General features: G+C 43.7%; 1 long non-coding RNA gene across 1 annotated transcript in view; it reads right to left on the bottom strand.

The window, feature by feature from the left end:
- The window catches only part of LOC125465986 (uncharacterized), a 38,689-nt gene extending 25,314 nt beyond the window's left edge, over nucleotides 1–13,375 (bottom strand). The window contains exon 1 of the long non-coding RNA XR_009442799.1: nucleotides 13,295–13,375. This is a non-coding gene — a long non-coding RNA (uncharacterized LOC125465986). The remainder of the gene's footprint in view (nucleotides 1–13,294) is intronic.
- Nucleotides 13,376–16,482: the final 3,107 nt, after the last annotated feature.

Below are 16,482 nucleotides of genomic sequence, written 5' to 3'. Positions count from 1 at the left end.
GTTTGACAATGCTCTGAATTACACACAAACTGGGCTTAATCCTCACAAACTGTTACAGGCTGTTCTAGGTATTTACAGAGGAATGACCAAATACTAGATTCCGAAAGAGATAACATGTATGTACAAGAAGGCAGGAAGATTGTAGCAGGAGGTCTGTAATTAGGATTTACATTCAGAAATGAACCTGCATCACTCAGCTAATTTATATCCTAAATGCATTTTTCCCACCCAAAATGGCTGATGGTGTCATCTTGACATCATGTGATCAAATCTTAAACTGACAGTCCATCATACTTCCAAATCCACAACAATCCCTATCCATTACAGTCCCAAGAACAATGCTGCTCATCATACTGACTGAAGGTGCCATCTTACTATCCTCTCGTAGCACTTATCACTTGTGCTGTGGTTAAGTGCAGTCCATGTTAATGAAAAAAAAAGTTCACTTTAAGCTTTGGATACAGATGGTGAATTCTGGGCACTGTACCCAATATTCACACATGCAGAGGTCTGGAGGGTATTCTACTTCTTAAGGAGGAGGCACTGTGTAAAGATTGTTGGACAAAGAACAGAGGGATTTCGATGACTTTGGTTTATTCAGTTGCCAACGAATGCATAGATTCTATTTCGAATGTAAATGTCTTTCCCACATCCTGGTTCATTGTGTTATATGATACACTTATGTGAATGATATCCTTTTAATGTATTTAAAAGGTGGGTTAAGACAAAGAACCTGCATTATTGCTCAGTTCTGATGATTTTATGATAAATTGGTGCAACCACTCAGCTTGGCTCTGCTACTAATTTACTAAACTTCAAACAGCACTGTGATGATAAACAGATTATACTTTTTAGTGATGTTATTTGGAAGTAGGGTGAATGCTGGTGAAGAGATGGAAATATTCCCCACTCTTCTTTGTAGTAGTGCCAATGCTCTACTTTGTAATAGTGCCACAGGACCTTATACATTCACCCGAAAGAGCGTCTGAGGTCTTGATTTAACATTCAATCTGAAATTAGTTGTCTCCAAAAGTGGAACACCTCCTCAGTACCACAATGGACTTGCCCATAGGCAATGAGCATGGGGGATTTATGAATGTATGCTCCCTTGGTCACCTTTGGTATATTCTGAATGTTTTGTTTTACCTGGGACTTGTTGCCTTCACCATCTGCATGCAATTCTTGGCAACACATCAGGAAGTATGGGGTCAGTTTGTGTATGTACACAATAGTAGCTGGTGCCACACTTCTGCTTCCTCCATCACTGTAAAAATTGTTGCTGCACTCTCCAGTTGCCTGTCCAACATCAAGATCAGGACTATCCAAAATGTGGAAGATGCTGGAAAGACTCAGTGGGTCAGATGTTATCTGTATCAAGAGAAACTGAGTTAACAGATAGAATTCAATGTGCCCTGGAGGTGAGCGCTGAGACAAAAGGGGCTTTTTGATCACATGGTGGCTTTTGTTGCCACGATGTGTTTGGCTCTGGTTGCAGTTTGCACATAGGAAAAGTGGTTATTCTTGTCTCCGAGATAATGGGAACTGCAGATGCTGGAGAATTCCAAGATAATAAAATGTGAGGCTGGATGAACACAGCAGGCCAAGCAGCATCTCAGGAGCACAAAAGCTGACGTTTCGGGCCTAGACCCTTCATCAGAGAGGGGGATGGGCTGAGGGAACTGGAATAAATAGGGAGAGAGGGGGAGGCGGACCGAAGATGGAGAGTAAAGAAGATAGGTGGAGAGAGTATAGGTGGGGAGGTAGGGAGGGGATAGGTCAGTCCAGGGAAGACGGACAGGTCAAGGAGGTGGGATGAGGTTAGTAGGTAGATGGGGGTGCGGCTTGGGGTGGGAGGAAGGGATGGGTGAGAGGAAGAACCGGTTAGGGAGGCAGAGACAGGTTGGACTGGTTTTGGGATGCAGTGGGTGGGGGGGAAGACCTGGGCTGGTTGTGTGGTGCAGTGGGGGGAGGGGACGAACTGGGCTGGTTTTGGGATGCAGTAGGGGAAGGGGAGATTTTGAAACTGGTGAAGTCCACATTGATACCATATGGCTGCAGGGTTCCCAGGCGGAATATGAGTTGCTGTTCCTGCAACCTTCGGGTGGCATCATTGTGGCACTGCAGGAGGCCCATGATGGACATGTCATCTAGAGAATGGGAGGGGGAGTGGAAATGGTTTGCGACTGGGAGGTGCAGTTGTTTGTTGCGAACTGAGCGGAGGTGTTCTGCAAAGCGGTCCCCAAGCCTCTGCTTGGTTTCCCCAATGTAGAGGAAGCCGCACCGGGTACAGTGGATGCAGTATACCACATTGGCAGATGTGCAGGTGAACCTCTGCTTAATGTGGAATGTCATCTTGGGGCCTGGGATGGGGGTGAGGGAGGAGGTGTGGGGACAGGTGTAGCATTTCCTGCGGTTGCAGGGGAAGGTGTCGGGTGTGGTGGGGTTGGAGGGCAGTGTGGACTGAACAAGGGAGTCACGGAGAGAGTGGTCTCTCCGGAAAGCTGACAGGGGAGGGGATGGAAAAATGTCTTGGGTGGTGGGGTCGGATTGTAAATGGCGGAAGTGTCGGAGGATAATGCGTTGTATCCGGAGGTTGGTAGGGTGGTGTGTGAGAACGAGGGGGATCCTCTTGGGGCGGTTGTGGCGGGGGCGGGGTGTGAGGGATGTGTTGCGGGAAATACGGGAGACGCGATCAAGGGCGTTCTCGATCACTGTGGGGGGAAAGTTGCGGTTCTTAAAGAACTTGGACATCTGGGATGTGCGGGAGTGGAATGTCTTATCGTGGGAGCAGATGCGGCGGAGGGGGTGGAATTGGGAATAGGGGATGGAATTTTTGCAGGAGGGTGGGTGGGAGGTGGTGTATTCTAGGTAGCTGTGGGAGTCGGTGGGCTTGAAATGGACATCAGTTACAAGCTGGTTGCCTGAGATGGAGACTGAGAGGTCCAGGAAGGTGAGGGATGTGCTGGAGATGGCCCAGGTGAACTGAAGGTTGGGGTGGAAGGTGTTGGTGAAGTGGATGAACTGTTCGAGCTCCTCTGGGGAGCAAGAGGCGGCGCCGATACAGTCATCAATGTACCGGAGGAAGAGGTGGGGTTTGGGGCCTGTGTAGGTGCGGAAGAGGGACTGTTCCACGTAACCTACAAAGAGGCAGGCATAGCTGGGGCCCATGCGGGTGCCCATGGCCACCCCTTCCTCCCACCCCAAGCCGCACCCCCAGCTACCTACTAACCTCATCCCACCTTCCTTGACCTGTCCGTCTTCCCTGGACTGACCTATCCCCTCCCTACCTCCCCACCTACACTCTCTCCACCTATCTTCTTTACTCTCCATCTTCGGTCCGCCTCCCCCTCTCTCCCTATTTATTCCAGTTCCCTCTCCCCATCCCCCTCTCTGATGAAGGGTATAGGCCCGAAACGTCAGCTTTTGTGCTCCTGAGATGCTGCTTGGCCTGCTGTGTTCATCCAGCCTCACATTTTATTATCTTGGAATTCTCCAGCATCTGCAGTTCCCATTATCTCTGCATCCCAAAACCAGTCCAACCTGTCTCTGCCTCCCTAACCGGTTCTTCCTCTCACCCATCCCTTCCTCCCACCCCAAACCGCACCCCCAGCTACCTACTAACCTCATCCCACCTCCTTGACCTGTCCGTCTTCCCTGGACTGACCTATCCCCTCTTGTCTCACTCTATCAAATTCTGCTAACTCTTTTCTTTGTGTTATTTTATATTACTAACACTCTCCGTAAGTACATGTGCCACTGGTACAGAAATTTCCATCCTTTCCACACACTTTCTTGCACATGACTGCTGTCGTCACTGTCACACTATAATATGCATCATCATCTCATTGCCATATCCATTCTCACTGCACCACATCATCTCATTGCCATATCCATTCTCACTGCACCACATCATCTCATTGCCATATCCATTCTCACTGCACCACATCATCTCATTGCCATATCCATTCTCACTGCACCACATCATCTCATTGCCATATCCATTCTCACTGCACCACATCATCTCATTGCCATATCCATTCTCACTGCACCACATAATCTCATTGCCATATCCATTCTCACTGCACCACATCATCTCATTGCCATATCCATTCTCACTGCACCACATAATCTCATTGCCATATCCATTCTCACTGCACCACATCATCTCATTGCCATATCCATTCTCACTGCACCACATAATCTCATTGCCATATCCATTCTCACTGCACCACATCATCTCATTGCCATATCCATTCTCACTGCACCACATAGAGGATGGTACCAGGTGGGGAATACCACAGATATTCTGCCTCCATCTTATGAAATCTGGGGCAGGTAGGTTTGGAACACACTCTTCCTTATACGGCTTTCCTCACATCATCAAACTGTCGCTTTCTGACTCTCATACCCTCCTGTACTGGCATTCTTGTTCACCAGTACGTACTGCCACCACTACTCTTACTTTCTCCCCCACATGCTATAATTGGTGGTCTCTCTTGCTTCTTGTCTCTCTCACTCCCTTGCTTTCACATGCACACTGTCGCTGGTGGTCTCTCTCTTTCTCTCTCTCTCTCTCTCTCTCACACACACACACAATCCCACTCATAGTCTCCCTCTGCATCCTCAAGACTGTCTAAATCTCTTCCCTAAGTCTTCCTATTCCCTAATTTTACAGCTGAGAAAGCTTCAACTAAAATGCGAGTGATTTGGAACCATCCAAAATTAATCCTCTTGCCACATTTTCTTTTCATAGCCTACTTTCAAATATTTCTTACATTTTCTTTCAAAAGATGCAACAGCAACAATTATTACATCCGGTGATGTTTTCGAAGTTCCAACAACCTCTTTGTAAATAATCTTTGTTCCAACAAAGCTCAACTCAAGCAGGAGGAACAGCACCTCGTTTTCCTTTCAGACACTTCAGTCTCGATCTCAAGATTGAGTTCCACAACTTCAGAGTGTGATGTTTGTACTCCATTCTACTTACATCTGCCCAATCCCTCAGTCTTGTCATGTTTGTCTCTTGTTGGCTTTGCCCTCAACATTGTGTGCTCATATTCTCCTTTTCCCAACTTCATTTACACCCTTTTCGTGTCACTATTTCTTCTATTTCACTATTATCATTGCCTGTGCTCTGAGCACATTCACAATCTCTTCCACTTGCTCCTCCTTCCCCTCTATCAGTTGCACAAAAATACAACTTTCTGGTCCCTTTCAGCTCTGAAAAAGAGTCACATCAGACTTGAAATGTGATTATAAGGACTGCAGATGCTACAGTCATATATATCACAGTGTGGAGCTGGAGAACACGGCAGGCCAGGCAGCATCAGAGGAGCAGGAAAGTTTGCGTTTTGGGTTGGTGCATTTCTTCAGAAATGGTGGGCTGGGGGCAGGGAGCTCAGAAATAAATAGAGAGAGGAGGGACGGGCTGGGGAAGGTAGGTGGGATGGTGATAGGTGAGTACAGATAGGGGGTGGTGGAGATTAGTTAGTGAGGTAGGAGGAGCGGAAAGTTGGGAGAGAAGATGGAAGGTTGTATCAGGTCAAGGAGGCAGGGATGAGAGGGAGGGTTGGCCATGGGATGATGTCGGGGATGGGGAAATTTTGAAACTGGTAAAGTCCACATTTAAGCCATTGGGCTGTAGGCTCCTGAGGCTGAATATGAGGTGCTGCTCCTCCAGTTTCTGGGTGGCATCACTGTGACACTGGTGGAGGCCTAGGATGGACATGTCATCTGGGGAGTGGGAGGGGGAGCTGAAATGGTTCGCGACTGGAAGGTGTTATTGTTTGTCGCTGAGAGAGTGCAGGTGCTCTACAAAGTGGTCTCTGAGCCTCTGCTTGGTCTCATTGATGTAGAGGAGCCCACATCAGTCCCACCCCATTTCTGAAGAAGGGTCCTGACCTGAAACATCAATTTTCCTGCTCCTCTGACGGTGCCTGGCTTGCCATGTTCGTCCAGCTCCACACTGCATTAGACTTGAAATGTGAATTGTATTTGTCTCTGCACAGATGCTGCCAGATCCATTCAGTTTCTCCAGAACTTTTTGATTTTATTTCATATTTCCTGCATATTGCTTTTATTTACTTTTTCTAAGTAATCTTGCCCTAACCTCTTTCCTCACTGTCTTACTGATGATTCATTTTTGAGACTCAGCAGCTACAATAAATAGTCTTTCATTATTCAGTCTTGTGTAGTTGTTAAAACATTTAATATAGTTCTGTTTTTCTGCTCCAGTGAAAACAATTTCAGTATTTTAAGCCTCAATTTGTGTAGTTTCCCAACCCTCACATCATCTGAGTGGACCTAACCTGGGCACTATGTATGGCTTGAAGAACTGTTCCCAAAGATTCAAAAAGAGCTGTAACTGTGGCTGAACAAATGTTTTGCATAAATTTATACTTACTTCCTTTATTCTTCTGTTTGATATTTCTATTTATAAGGCATAAAGTGCTGTTGATCTTTTTTTATCTTTGTGAACTCTGCTTTATTTCACATTAGATAACTATAAATATCTGACAGTTTATATAAACTTGATTGCCAGTGACCAAAACAGATTGCAGTAACTTTCCACGACTACAGTAAAAAACGGGATGGCCACATAAGGCATTTTCAGTCCGAAGAGGAATAGAAACTTAGTCATCATGTTTACTGCTGAGTATAATTTTCAGAAGAATACGGCTTATTTCCCAGATCAATATTAATCTTTTAATCAATGGCACTGAAGCCAAATATCTGTTTAATATCACAATGTTGCATGTGGGATCTTTCTGTGCTGAAATTGGCAGTTGTCTTTCCTCATTAAAATAGTGACTATTCTTCAGGGATTTCAAAGAGCTTTGGGACATCATTAGATTGTAAGGGTGCTTTATAAGTCTTTCTTGCCTTATGAAGAACAATCTAGTTCTGCAGTAAAGTTCCGTAAGGTAATAGAGGAATCCTCTTGAAACCGGGAGACTGTTCCACATTCTGACAGTTGTGGTCAACCAAATTAGCACAAAGGACAAAAGTTGGACCCAAGGGCTGTGATATTAAGACTGTGACTTTGAGTACCAAATTCCTATCTCCTAGTCATCAGGCAGTTCCTGCCAATTTTCTTATGAAAGCAGACTTGCTAACTTATATGCAGGAAGTTATCAATGAGTCAACTAAGCTGTTTTCGAAACCTGAATAGTTTGGATTGATAGCTTAAAGACACCTTATACATTTGAAATCTGGCCTGAATAAATTGACACCACTGCCTTAATAATTGAAACCTATTTGAATGCTACTTTTAATTAATGCACCTCAATGCAAGGAAGATATAAATAATGGAGTTGCAATTTTACTGGAAGCTTTGTATTCAAAATGTTTAATATTAAATTGTATGGAATCATACCCATAAGATTTGAAGAGAAACATGAACAGGTCCGAGCTGGCAGTGTCTCCAACTGGGCTGAGTTCAAATAAGGTGGTGGTGTTGTACCAAATTTCCTAATAGCCTGTAAGAGTGGCAGAGTATTCACCCACCCAAATTTCAGATACGAACACAGGAGGTAACAGGCCAGGGTAGGAAAAGGCAGTGGCAGAAGACCTCTAGGCCTTTGAACAAAGCCTGAATATGTATTTATATAGTGCATTTAATGAGAAGAAACAGCAAAACTTGCTTTACAGAGGGGTGAGCCCATGAAAGAATTGAAAACAAAGCTGAGAATTTCAAATCGAGATGTTGCTTAATCTGTTTACAATGGAAGCAGGATGGGGAGCGAAGATAATTTACTATTCTGAAGAGGTAAGTTGGTTGTTTAACTACTTGAATGGTGTTGCAGACATTTATTTATAATTTATTCTAATTTTAACTACATCTATCAGTGTGCTCCAGGCCTCACAAAGCCCTGCAGGGACAAATCCATGACTCAAGAGTCTTTGCAACACTGCTTGTGGGCCAAGATCAACAGGTTTGTGTGTTTCCTAGAATCCTAGAAGCCAAAATTAAACTCTGCTCTGCAAGTTGTCTGAACTATCTCCTCATCCTCCACCACAATTAGCCTAAACTACCCCCCACTATCTTCCCCCCACCCCCAGGTCTTTCTGTTCTCTGTCCAAATGAAGCCTTATACTGCAACAGCCCTTCCCAATGAACAACTAGCCAGGTCAGCTATGAGTGGGAAATTAACAGAAATAGATTGAAAGGTTGTTCCACAACCAAATGTTGATTGTGCAAACAGGAGAGAATGCTTGATCGTTGAGAACTCAATGTCTGCAACTTCAACAGCTGCTGGTGGCCTAGGATATCCCTAACCAACTGTGATCTAAGGTTAAATCCTAAAGAAGACCCTAAGGATGTTAAACTGCATGTCCTTTAATCTTCGCTCTTGTACAGGACATTATCTACTTTGAAACTTTTTATCTGTGCTTGTGCATGTGTTCGACTCGCACCTATTATTTTCACAAGGTTGGAAAATAATAACATTTCTTTTCCTTCTACTTAAGTAACTGTCATAATTGGCTCCTTCATTGTTTCATGTGAACTATTTAACAACAGTTTAATTGAAATGACACATAACCATATGCTAAAAATTATTGTTAAATATTTACTGCAGCCAACCGAGTAGGTTGAAAGTAGGATAGCCGATTCACCCTCCTCAAACCGAATGTATTAGGGGATAGAATACAATACAATACAGCACAGGAACAGGCCCCTTGGCCTACTAAGCTTATGCTGATTCCTAATCCTTATTTAGACCCACTACTAGCAGCAAAGGACATATCCAGTAAACCTCATCCACAAGCGCATTCTTCATGTGTGAAACAAGACAGTGAATATTCACAGAATATTACAGTGAAAGTGAGCCTGATGCAACATTCACAGATTATTCCCAGAAGAAATCAAGACTCTAATTAATTTCCTTAGCTCCCTAGCCTGGAGGTGAATTCGATTGTCTACTTAGTTTGGGCACAGGCCCAGCATTACACCTGGGTAGAAGTGTTGCCTTGGATGCAGCCATTAATGATGACTAACAATTAGTGGATGGGCTTTACTGAAATTTTAACCAGCATTAATGGTTGCTTTCTCCACAGCAGTACATGGTCCAATGGGAATCCACTTGCCAAGCACCTCCTCTCATGCAGTAAAAATGTTGTTCTTCCCCTTAACTGGTATTCTTGCGAAACGTCCTGATTGAAGAGTTTTGACAAAACATCGAGTGTTTCATTGGGCCCCTTGCTGAGATCTGTCAGCTTAATGACTACAATCCACTACCAACAGCTGAGTGATATTGAAGCTGAGTTTGCTGGAGCTTGCCTGGTCTAATTATTTAAAGCTTATGTAAGAGTTCAAAGGGTCTGGATCACCAGTTAGCAAGATGATCAACTCGCTAGCCCCATGCTTGCCTCATGGCCTGGATGAAAAACTATCTGCAAAGTGATTATTGGTAAATGATAGAATACAAGCATTCCACACTGCTGGTAAGGCAGCTATTGTGACACAAATATATGAGTAGATTGTAATCATGTATTGCAGTTAGTCATTTCTCTTGTGATCTAAGTTCATGTGAAATAATCAGCGTCATTTCTGGATAATGAAGTCGCTCACTACACACAACCTACAGTTCTGAAGACCACATGTTACTTGCTGTGGGTTTTGTTCCTGTTGACTGACGATCAGAAAGGGAAGTATGCCGTTCCAACTTCACATGTTGGAAAACAATTCACACTGTGCAGGCTGTGAGAAATTTATGAGGTACTTGAATAAATGAATAAAACACAATGTCTACAGAAACGAGTGGGCTCTGCTGCACTCTGCGCAACCCCTAATTAAAGGAACTGAAATTGAAACTTGGAGATCTCACACATTCAGTGAACGTCACTGAGAAGGCTGACCTTAGAATCAGCAATGGAAAACATAATCCATTGACACGGAAGCAATCAGTGACTAGCTGTAATGGGTCTTCAAAACGTTGCTATCCTGCAGGGTTAAGGTGAGTGGAGGAAGAGGGGCGGCTTGTGCCTGGTGGTAGAATTTGAACTGGAGAAAAAGCGGGGTGGTGGTTTACAATTGGAAAGCAAATTAAAACAGTTGAAATTGTGGCAGAAAGTGATTGGCTGACTCCCACTTCTAGCCTTATCAAAATCTGCAAGAATGCAGGAAACCCTCCTATGAGATAGATGGGTTGGGAATTAAAATATGTGGTTCTGATTTCTTCAATTCAGACATTGTTTCAGCAGGTTTCCTGCATATTGTAGAACATTCCAGGGAAATTAAGGTGAGAGGACAGTGGGATTTGAGGGGCTTGAAACATCGAGTGAAAGAAATGCTTTAATTGTTCTGTTTAATTTAGTTAATTAATAATTTAATTAATCTCCTGCCTGCTTCCTTGCCTGAGTGAAAGTTTTTTGCTTACACAACCTGATGAGTACCTTTGAAGTTATTTTTCACTGCTTTGGATGCCAGATCCACATTTTTCCATTGTCACTCCTCAGTTCAAAGTGGGAGCCAGTTATACAATTACTTCTTGGATCTTGGATGAGGACTGAAGTGAGCAGTAGTCCTGGAAGCAGACCACCAACAGGAACACCAGCACAGTGGCTCAGTGGTTAGCACTGCAGCCTCACAGCACCAGGGATCCAGGTTCAATTCCAGCCTCGGGTGACTGTCTGTGTGCAGTTTGCACATTCTCCCCGTGTCTGCATGGGTTTCTTCTGGGTCCTCTGGTTTCCTCTCACAGTCCAAAGTTATGCAGTCTAGGTGGATTGGCCATGCTAAATTGCCTGTAGTGTTCAGGGGTGTGTGGGTTATAGGGGGATGGGTCTGGGTGGAATGCTTCAAAGGGCAGTTTGGACTTGTTGGGCCAAAGGGCCTGTTTCCACACTGTAGGGAATCTAATCTAATGTTTTGCCTCAACACCTACGGCTCCAAAAGAGAACGGAGCTGAGCAAAGAGCTAGAAATTACGCAAAGTGATACCCCAGCACACAGTTTACAGGCAGAGAAGAACATTTGTGGATATGTTTGAACAACAATACCTCGGCAAGCTCCACACTCCAGCCAGACATTCACTGGCGTGAGCAGGCTTCTTGAAGAAGGCTCCTTGACAATTATACAAGGTAGGCACACATTGTCAGAGGCTGTCAAAATCTGCCTGTTTAAAAGGCAAACTGAATCAGGCAGCTTCCCATGATTTACAACAGTTTAATTATTGAACTACAGTACAGTACAAGTACCAGTTTCTGGCCTTCTCTTTGGATCCTCACTTTACCGAGAAGTCCCTGTCCTTCACTGGTAAGAAAACAAGCTTTCTTTGTTATGAAGGAACACACGCTCTTTTTCATTTCTTAAACAACCAAGTTATCTAACTAGGCAGTTCAACAATTAATGCCCACTGCTAATTAAACTACGCACCCAAAGAACAGATTACAGACACTGCTCACCAGGGACTGTGCAGCTGTTATGAAAATCAAAAAGGAGAGGATGCAAGGGATGGATTAAATCAACCTGCTGTTGGAGGGTTAGATAATATACTCCACCCCCACAGGGCACACCTGTCTCTCAAAACTTCGAGGTTATTGGTGGATCATTCCACACTCTCCAATGGCACTGACAACCCTGCTCTCTTTTTGAAAATAAGCCAAGCACAAAAGTAACAGAAATACTCATTAATCAAATTATAAGACCATCAGGAGCAGTGGGATAAATAAAAACTAAGAGAAAAAAGGTTGAACAAAGGAGAAACTAAATCAAAGTGGTTACTACTAGGGGAGATAATGCATTCCAGCCCTGGTGGTGCTCATCTTTCGCAGAAAGCTTTGAGACGACTGGTGGACATCATGAAGAGCCCAGATTTTTTTAAATTAAATCCCACAGCCAGGTTAACTAACTGTCCAATTAACAATTATCAAACAACAAACCACTGCCCCGTTGGACAGTACACTGATGACAAAACACCACAAACACAGTAGTATACAAGGCAAGGACAGAAGGAAAATGGTGTTGGTGAGCGAGATAATGCACTCAAGCCCCAAGTGCCGATCTCTCGAAGAGAGTCCAAGGAGTTGGGGCTGCCTCTCCAGTGACACATGGGGTACAGATGTAGCCAAAGAAGAGAGGCAGGTAGTTGGACATTACAGGCCCATCCCATGGCACAGAATGATAACACTGTCTACAGCCTGCTGCCAGGACCTCTTGACGACTGCTTTAGCCAGCACCAGGAACACACTTAAGAGGAGATCCTCCACCTGTCTACACCATCTGCATCAGAACCAGAAGCACTGGGCTGAAGTACCAGTAAAAGAACAATAGCAGAGTTTTAAAATGACAAACAGGCAACTACACACAACTGACATATATATATTATACATGCGTGGGTCCATAGGCTCCTCAGCACCACAGAACAAACTTTTTCTTGGGGTGTGTGGAACACCTTAACCTAGGATTGTATGGCACTGCTGAATGCAACACACTCCACCCCAATCCCCAAGGGAAAGCTAGAGGGCTCCAGCATTGAGAGAGCCCTTTACTGGAAGCTCCCACCAGCTGGGGCTGTAGAATGGAGCATCAGGGTGTGTCTGAGCATCTGGCAAATAGAAATTTGGGGAGGGGTGAAAGAGATCCTGTGGCACTGCAGCATGGTGGCTACCAGCTGGCTTATGACCCACACTAGATTCCAGTCCTGTCCATACATCGGGTAATCCGTAATAAGTTTCAAAAGAGTGCGGAGTCCAAGACAAGATCTTTTACACACTCAGAGTGAAAATGGGGAGTTAATTTAGTGTAATGGCAATGAAAATATTAATGATGATGATGATGTACATGATGATGTAACTCTGCCTACAGCAGTCATCTGCTTTGAAGAAAGAAATGGAAGAACTCAACACATGAAGAAGATAGATAATTCCTTACCTAATGTAACTTTGAGATCAAAACTTGGTCTATCTATGATTTACCATCCACAGCACCACTAAGTATTAATGTATAAGAAATAATGTTACTTGGAAGTCTAAGCCTACTGACATTTCTTGACTTTGCTTCTCCTCAACCAGTCCAACTTGAACCCAGGCTGACAGTGTGGCATCAAACTACACAATAAAAGATTGGGATTGTTGTTTCAGTTCTAGCTACTGCTTGACACTCTACTCCTTCCTACAGGCCATGTTTTTCTGGTGAGGCCAATAAAACATGAAGGGTAGCCTTAGGGCGCAAGAACGAGCTGCCCCCACCCCTCTTGATCTGGAGGACAGGCAAGCTGCCTGATGTTGCAGGGAACCCCAGAGACACCCAACAGTCCATCTGAGTCCTTCTACATTTTACTAAATCTCGTTACCTTTCACCTTAAGGTGTGTCAGGATCAGGGGCAGGGGCGTTGAGCACCTTGGCAATCTTCAGTCGTATTCACCATGATTCATCGCTCCTTCTGTGAAAGAGTAATTAATAGATACAGTATTCCTCTCCAGGAATTAATTAGTAACAATTCAGTCGCAAAGGTTGTTGGTCTCTTGGGCTCATGCATCATCAGGTTTGCACTTTTATTTTATTACAGACAGTAATCTATTTGAATGAATTAAGAAATGCATATGCAATTATAGAATTGTACCTTTGTCATCATATTCTGAACTGGCACATTCCCCTGGAAAATTGGACACAATATCACCAACCCCTCGGCAGGAAGCACTGCTTTTGCCAGTGCCGTGATAAGAGCAATGGATGCCATCTTGTGGAGAGAACTAGTAACTGCATCACCTAGGAAAGTCGCCTACCATTTTGTTGCAATCACATACATTCCTATTCTTTTCTGACTTTTTGAATGCCATTTTATGCAAGGAGGTTAATTCACTGACCTCTGCTATTCTAAGGAGTTCAGAGTGGAAACTAAAATGAACATTTTATTCATTTAGAAATTGGGCCTTTGGAGACGTGAAGTTTGGGGAACAGGCTAGGAGCTGGTGGTGGGGGTGTTGGGTGGTTTGTGCTCATGTTGCAGTCACCACAGATTATGCTGCTTCATGGACCTAAGTGTGCATTCTTGTACTGTCATGGACTCATGCCTATCAAGGTGTCTCCAGGCTCTATGTGTCTTACTGCACTCTCACACCTGCTCTATTTAGCTGTACTGTTCCTCTTCAGGGACTGCTACATCACTGTCATCAGCTTATCTAAGAGTAACTATTACTTGATTCTCAGTAGATCTTATAAGCTCTTTATTTACATTCCATTCTAGGAAATACTGATTGAGCTCTCTAGAAAAATGCTTTCATTCCTCCCTTTCTGGAGTTTTAAAAGGATGTGACAGTTGACATCAATGTTGTATCATTATCATCATCATCAAATTATCACTGTTAACATATTCATTCCTTTAAAATTACAGAGAAAATGGTGGAAAGACAGGCCAGGGGAGGGTGGATAGACAGCAGGTTGGAGAGTGAGGGTTAGGAGGTCAGGTAGTGAGAAGGTCGGCTGGGGGTCAGTCAGGTAAGAGGAGAAGGTGAGAGGTGAGTGAAAATGGTGGGTGGAGTAATTTAGGCAGTTGGACAGTAGAGTACGATTGATATGAGACCAGGAGCTTAAGAGGGTTGAAGGCTGAGATCTGGGGTGAAGAAGACAAGGAGGTTATAGGAGGCTGGAATGGGGGATGGAGCAGGGGGGAGGAGAACAAAGGAGAGCAGTGGTAATTGAAACTGGGAATGGTGGCCCACATTCTTGACAGGAGATACGGGATGGAGCATGCCTGCTGATCCTTGGGCCACATCAACCAAACATCAATGAGTTACCTTTGTCAGTCCTTGGGGTTTGGTTTTACTGAGCGTGTGCAGTTACTGGTGCTGGTTCCTTTACGAAAACTAATCCTGCAGTGGGGACCACTAACAGTTGTTGAGTTTATATATGACAACTACTGCTTGAACTATAACTATATGTTTTGTCTACAATACTTCCAACTAAGAATATGCATGTACTGCCTCCTGTCATCTGGGGAAGGGGGTAGGGGGTATAAGGCAAAGGCCTAGTGCCATCCCTAAACTTTTGTCCCTCGCCTATCTTCCCAACACACTCACACCTCTTCCAACACCACTGCTGACTTCCTAACTTCCAACACAAGGCTTCACTTACCTGAGTGCTCAATTTTGAATTGTCATATGGTTCTAATTTTGATTTCTACTCTCAATTCCTTAGAATAGCAGAGATCAGTGGAATTCACCTGATTAGCGGTGGTGTTGAAATATTCGCAAATGTGTAGTGACCAAAAGAACGTTTTATCAAGGAATTTGTAAACCAAAGTGTGCACTGATGCTCATAGTTTTTACGATTCATGAAAATTAAACTATGTGCCCCATAATGATCAATATATTGCCCGGTGTAAAACTCAGCAATACAGATCAGAATATTCAATATTGCTACTCTGCATTTCTTTTAGCCCATACACTGGAGACTTAATAATTCACAAACCAGTTGCACGGTGCCTCCTGTGAAAAAGTAGGAGAACCTGAAGGAAAAAATCAGAGAATTGCAGGACTTCAGAAACAAAAGGAGCAACTCATTGAATCCTGTGGAGTGGTGCTGTTTCCCTGGTATTTTTCTTTTCCCTCCACTCATAACACCAATTCTTTGCTTTCTGTCTGTCTAAGTGTTTTAGAAGAGGGTTAGAGCTTTAACCAGGAGCTACGTATCACCAGTTCATAGTAGCTTACCTGTGGTCGGAATCTATTTAATAGTCATTCTTGGTAAGAAGAGAAAACCGGTCCATGTTTTCTGTTAAACTGCATCTATCTGATCTGTAAATCAGAAACTTTGTGTATTTTGATAATATTTTTAACTTTTGTGATGACTCTGGGAATAGCAGGGCTTGATTATCTGTGTGCCACCCCAGTGAAATCTAACAAATATCCAGAACCAGATAGGGAACTTCATTTGACTAGAAATGTAATTTATGTATCGTTATTACAAGTGAGTATAGTTTGGTCATACTTCAGACCTAGGACTAGAACAGACTTTGGCACATCATCAAAAATTAAATCTCTCCACCCTCGACCTCGTTCTCCATGAGTGGCAGAGCCTGTCTCAAACAATTAAAACAAAACTTGCATGGTGCAAGCTGGATCCATTTGCTACCTTCTCTCTCTTGTTAAGATCTTCCCTCAGCCCCAGTCCAAGAAAGCTTGACTGTTGTTAACTTGACAAGCTGACACTGAGATTGCACTCCCCCATCTTCCCTGAATGATTCAGTTTATTGAAAATCCTGACAATTTTAGCCCAACATGGAATACAAAATAGACATTGAGTTATTAATGGACAGTGGCTACTATCTTTTCCCAGACAGAACCCTCTCAGAATCCACCACCAGGACAAAAATACAAAGAAATGTACAAAATGCTATCTCTCAGAAGTCACTTTTTTTTCTTGTGTATGTTTCAAAGCAGAATCATTGAGATCTTCACTGTTTTGTATAACGTTTTGATGAAAATTGGTTGATCTGGAATATTTCCAGTATTTTCAGTTGTCATAAATAAAGTGAGCAAG

Source organism: Stegostoma tigrinum, chromosome 30, assembly GCF_030684315.1.
Source record: "Stegostoma tigrinum isolate sSteTig4 chromosome 30, sSteTig4.hap1, whole genome shotgun sequence".
Taxonomy (NCBI): Eukaryota; Metazoa; Chordata; class Chondrichthyes; order Orectolobiformes; family Stegostomatidae; genus Stegostoma; species Stegostoma tigrinum.
This window is presented reverse-complemented; position numbering and strand designations above follow the sequence as displayed.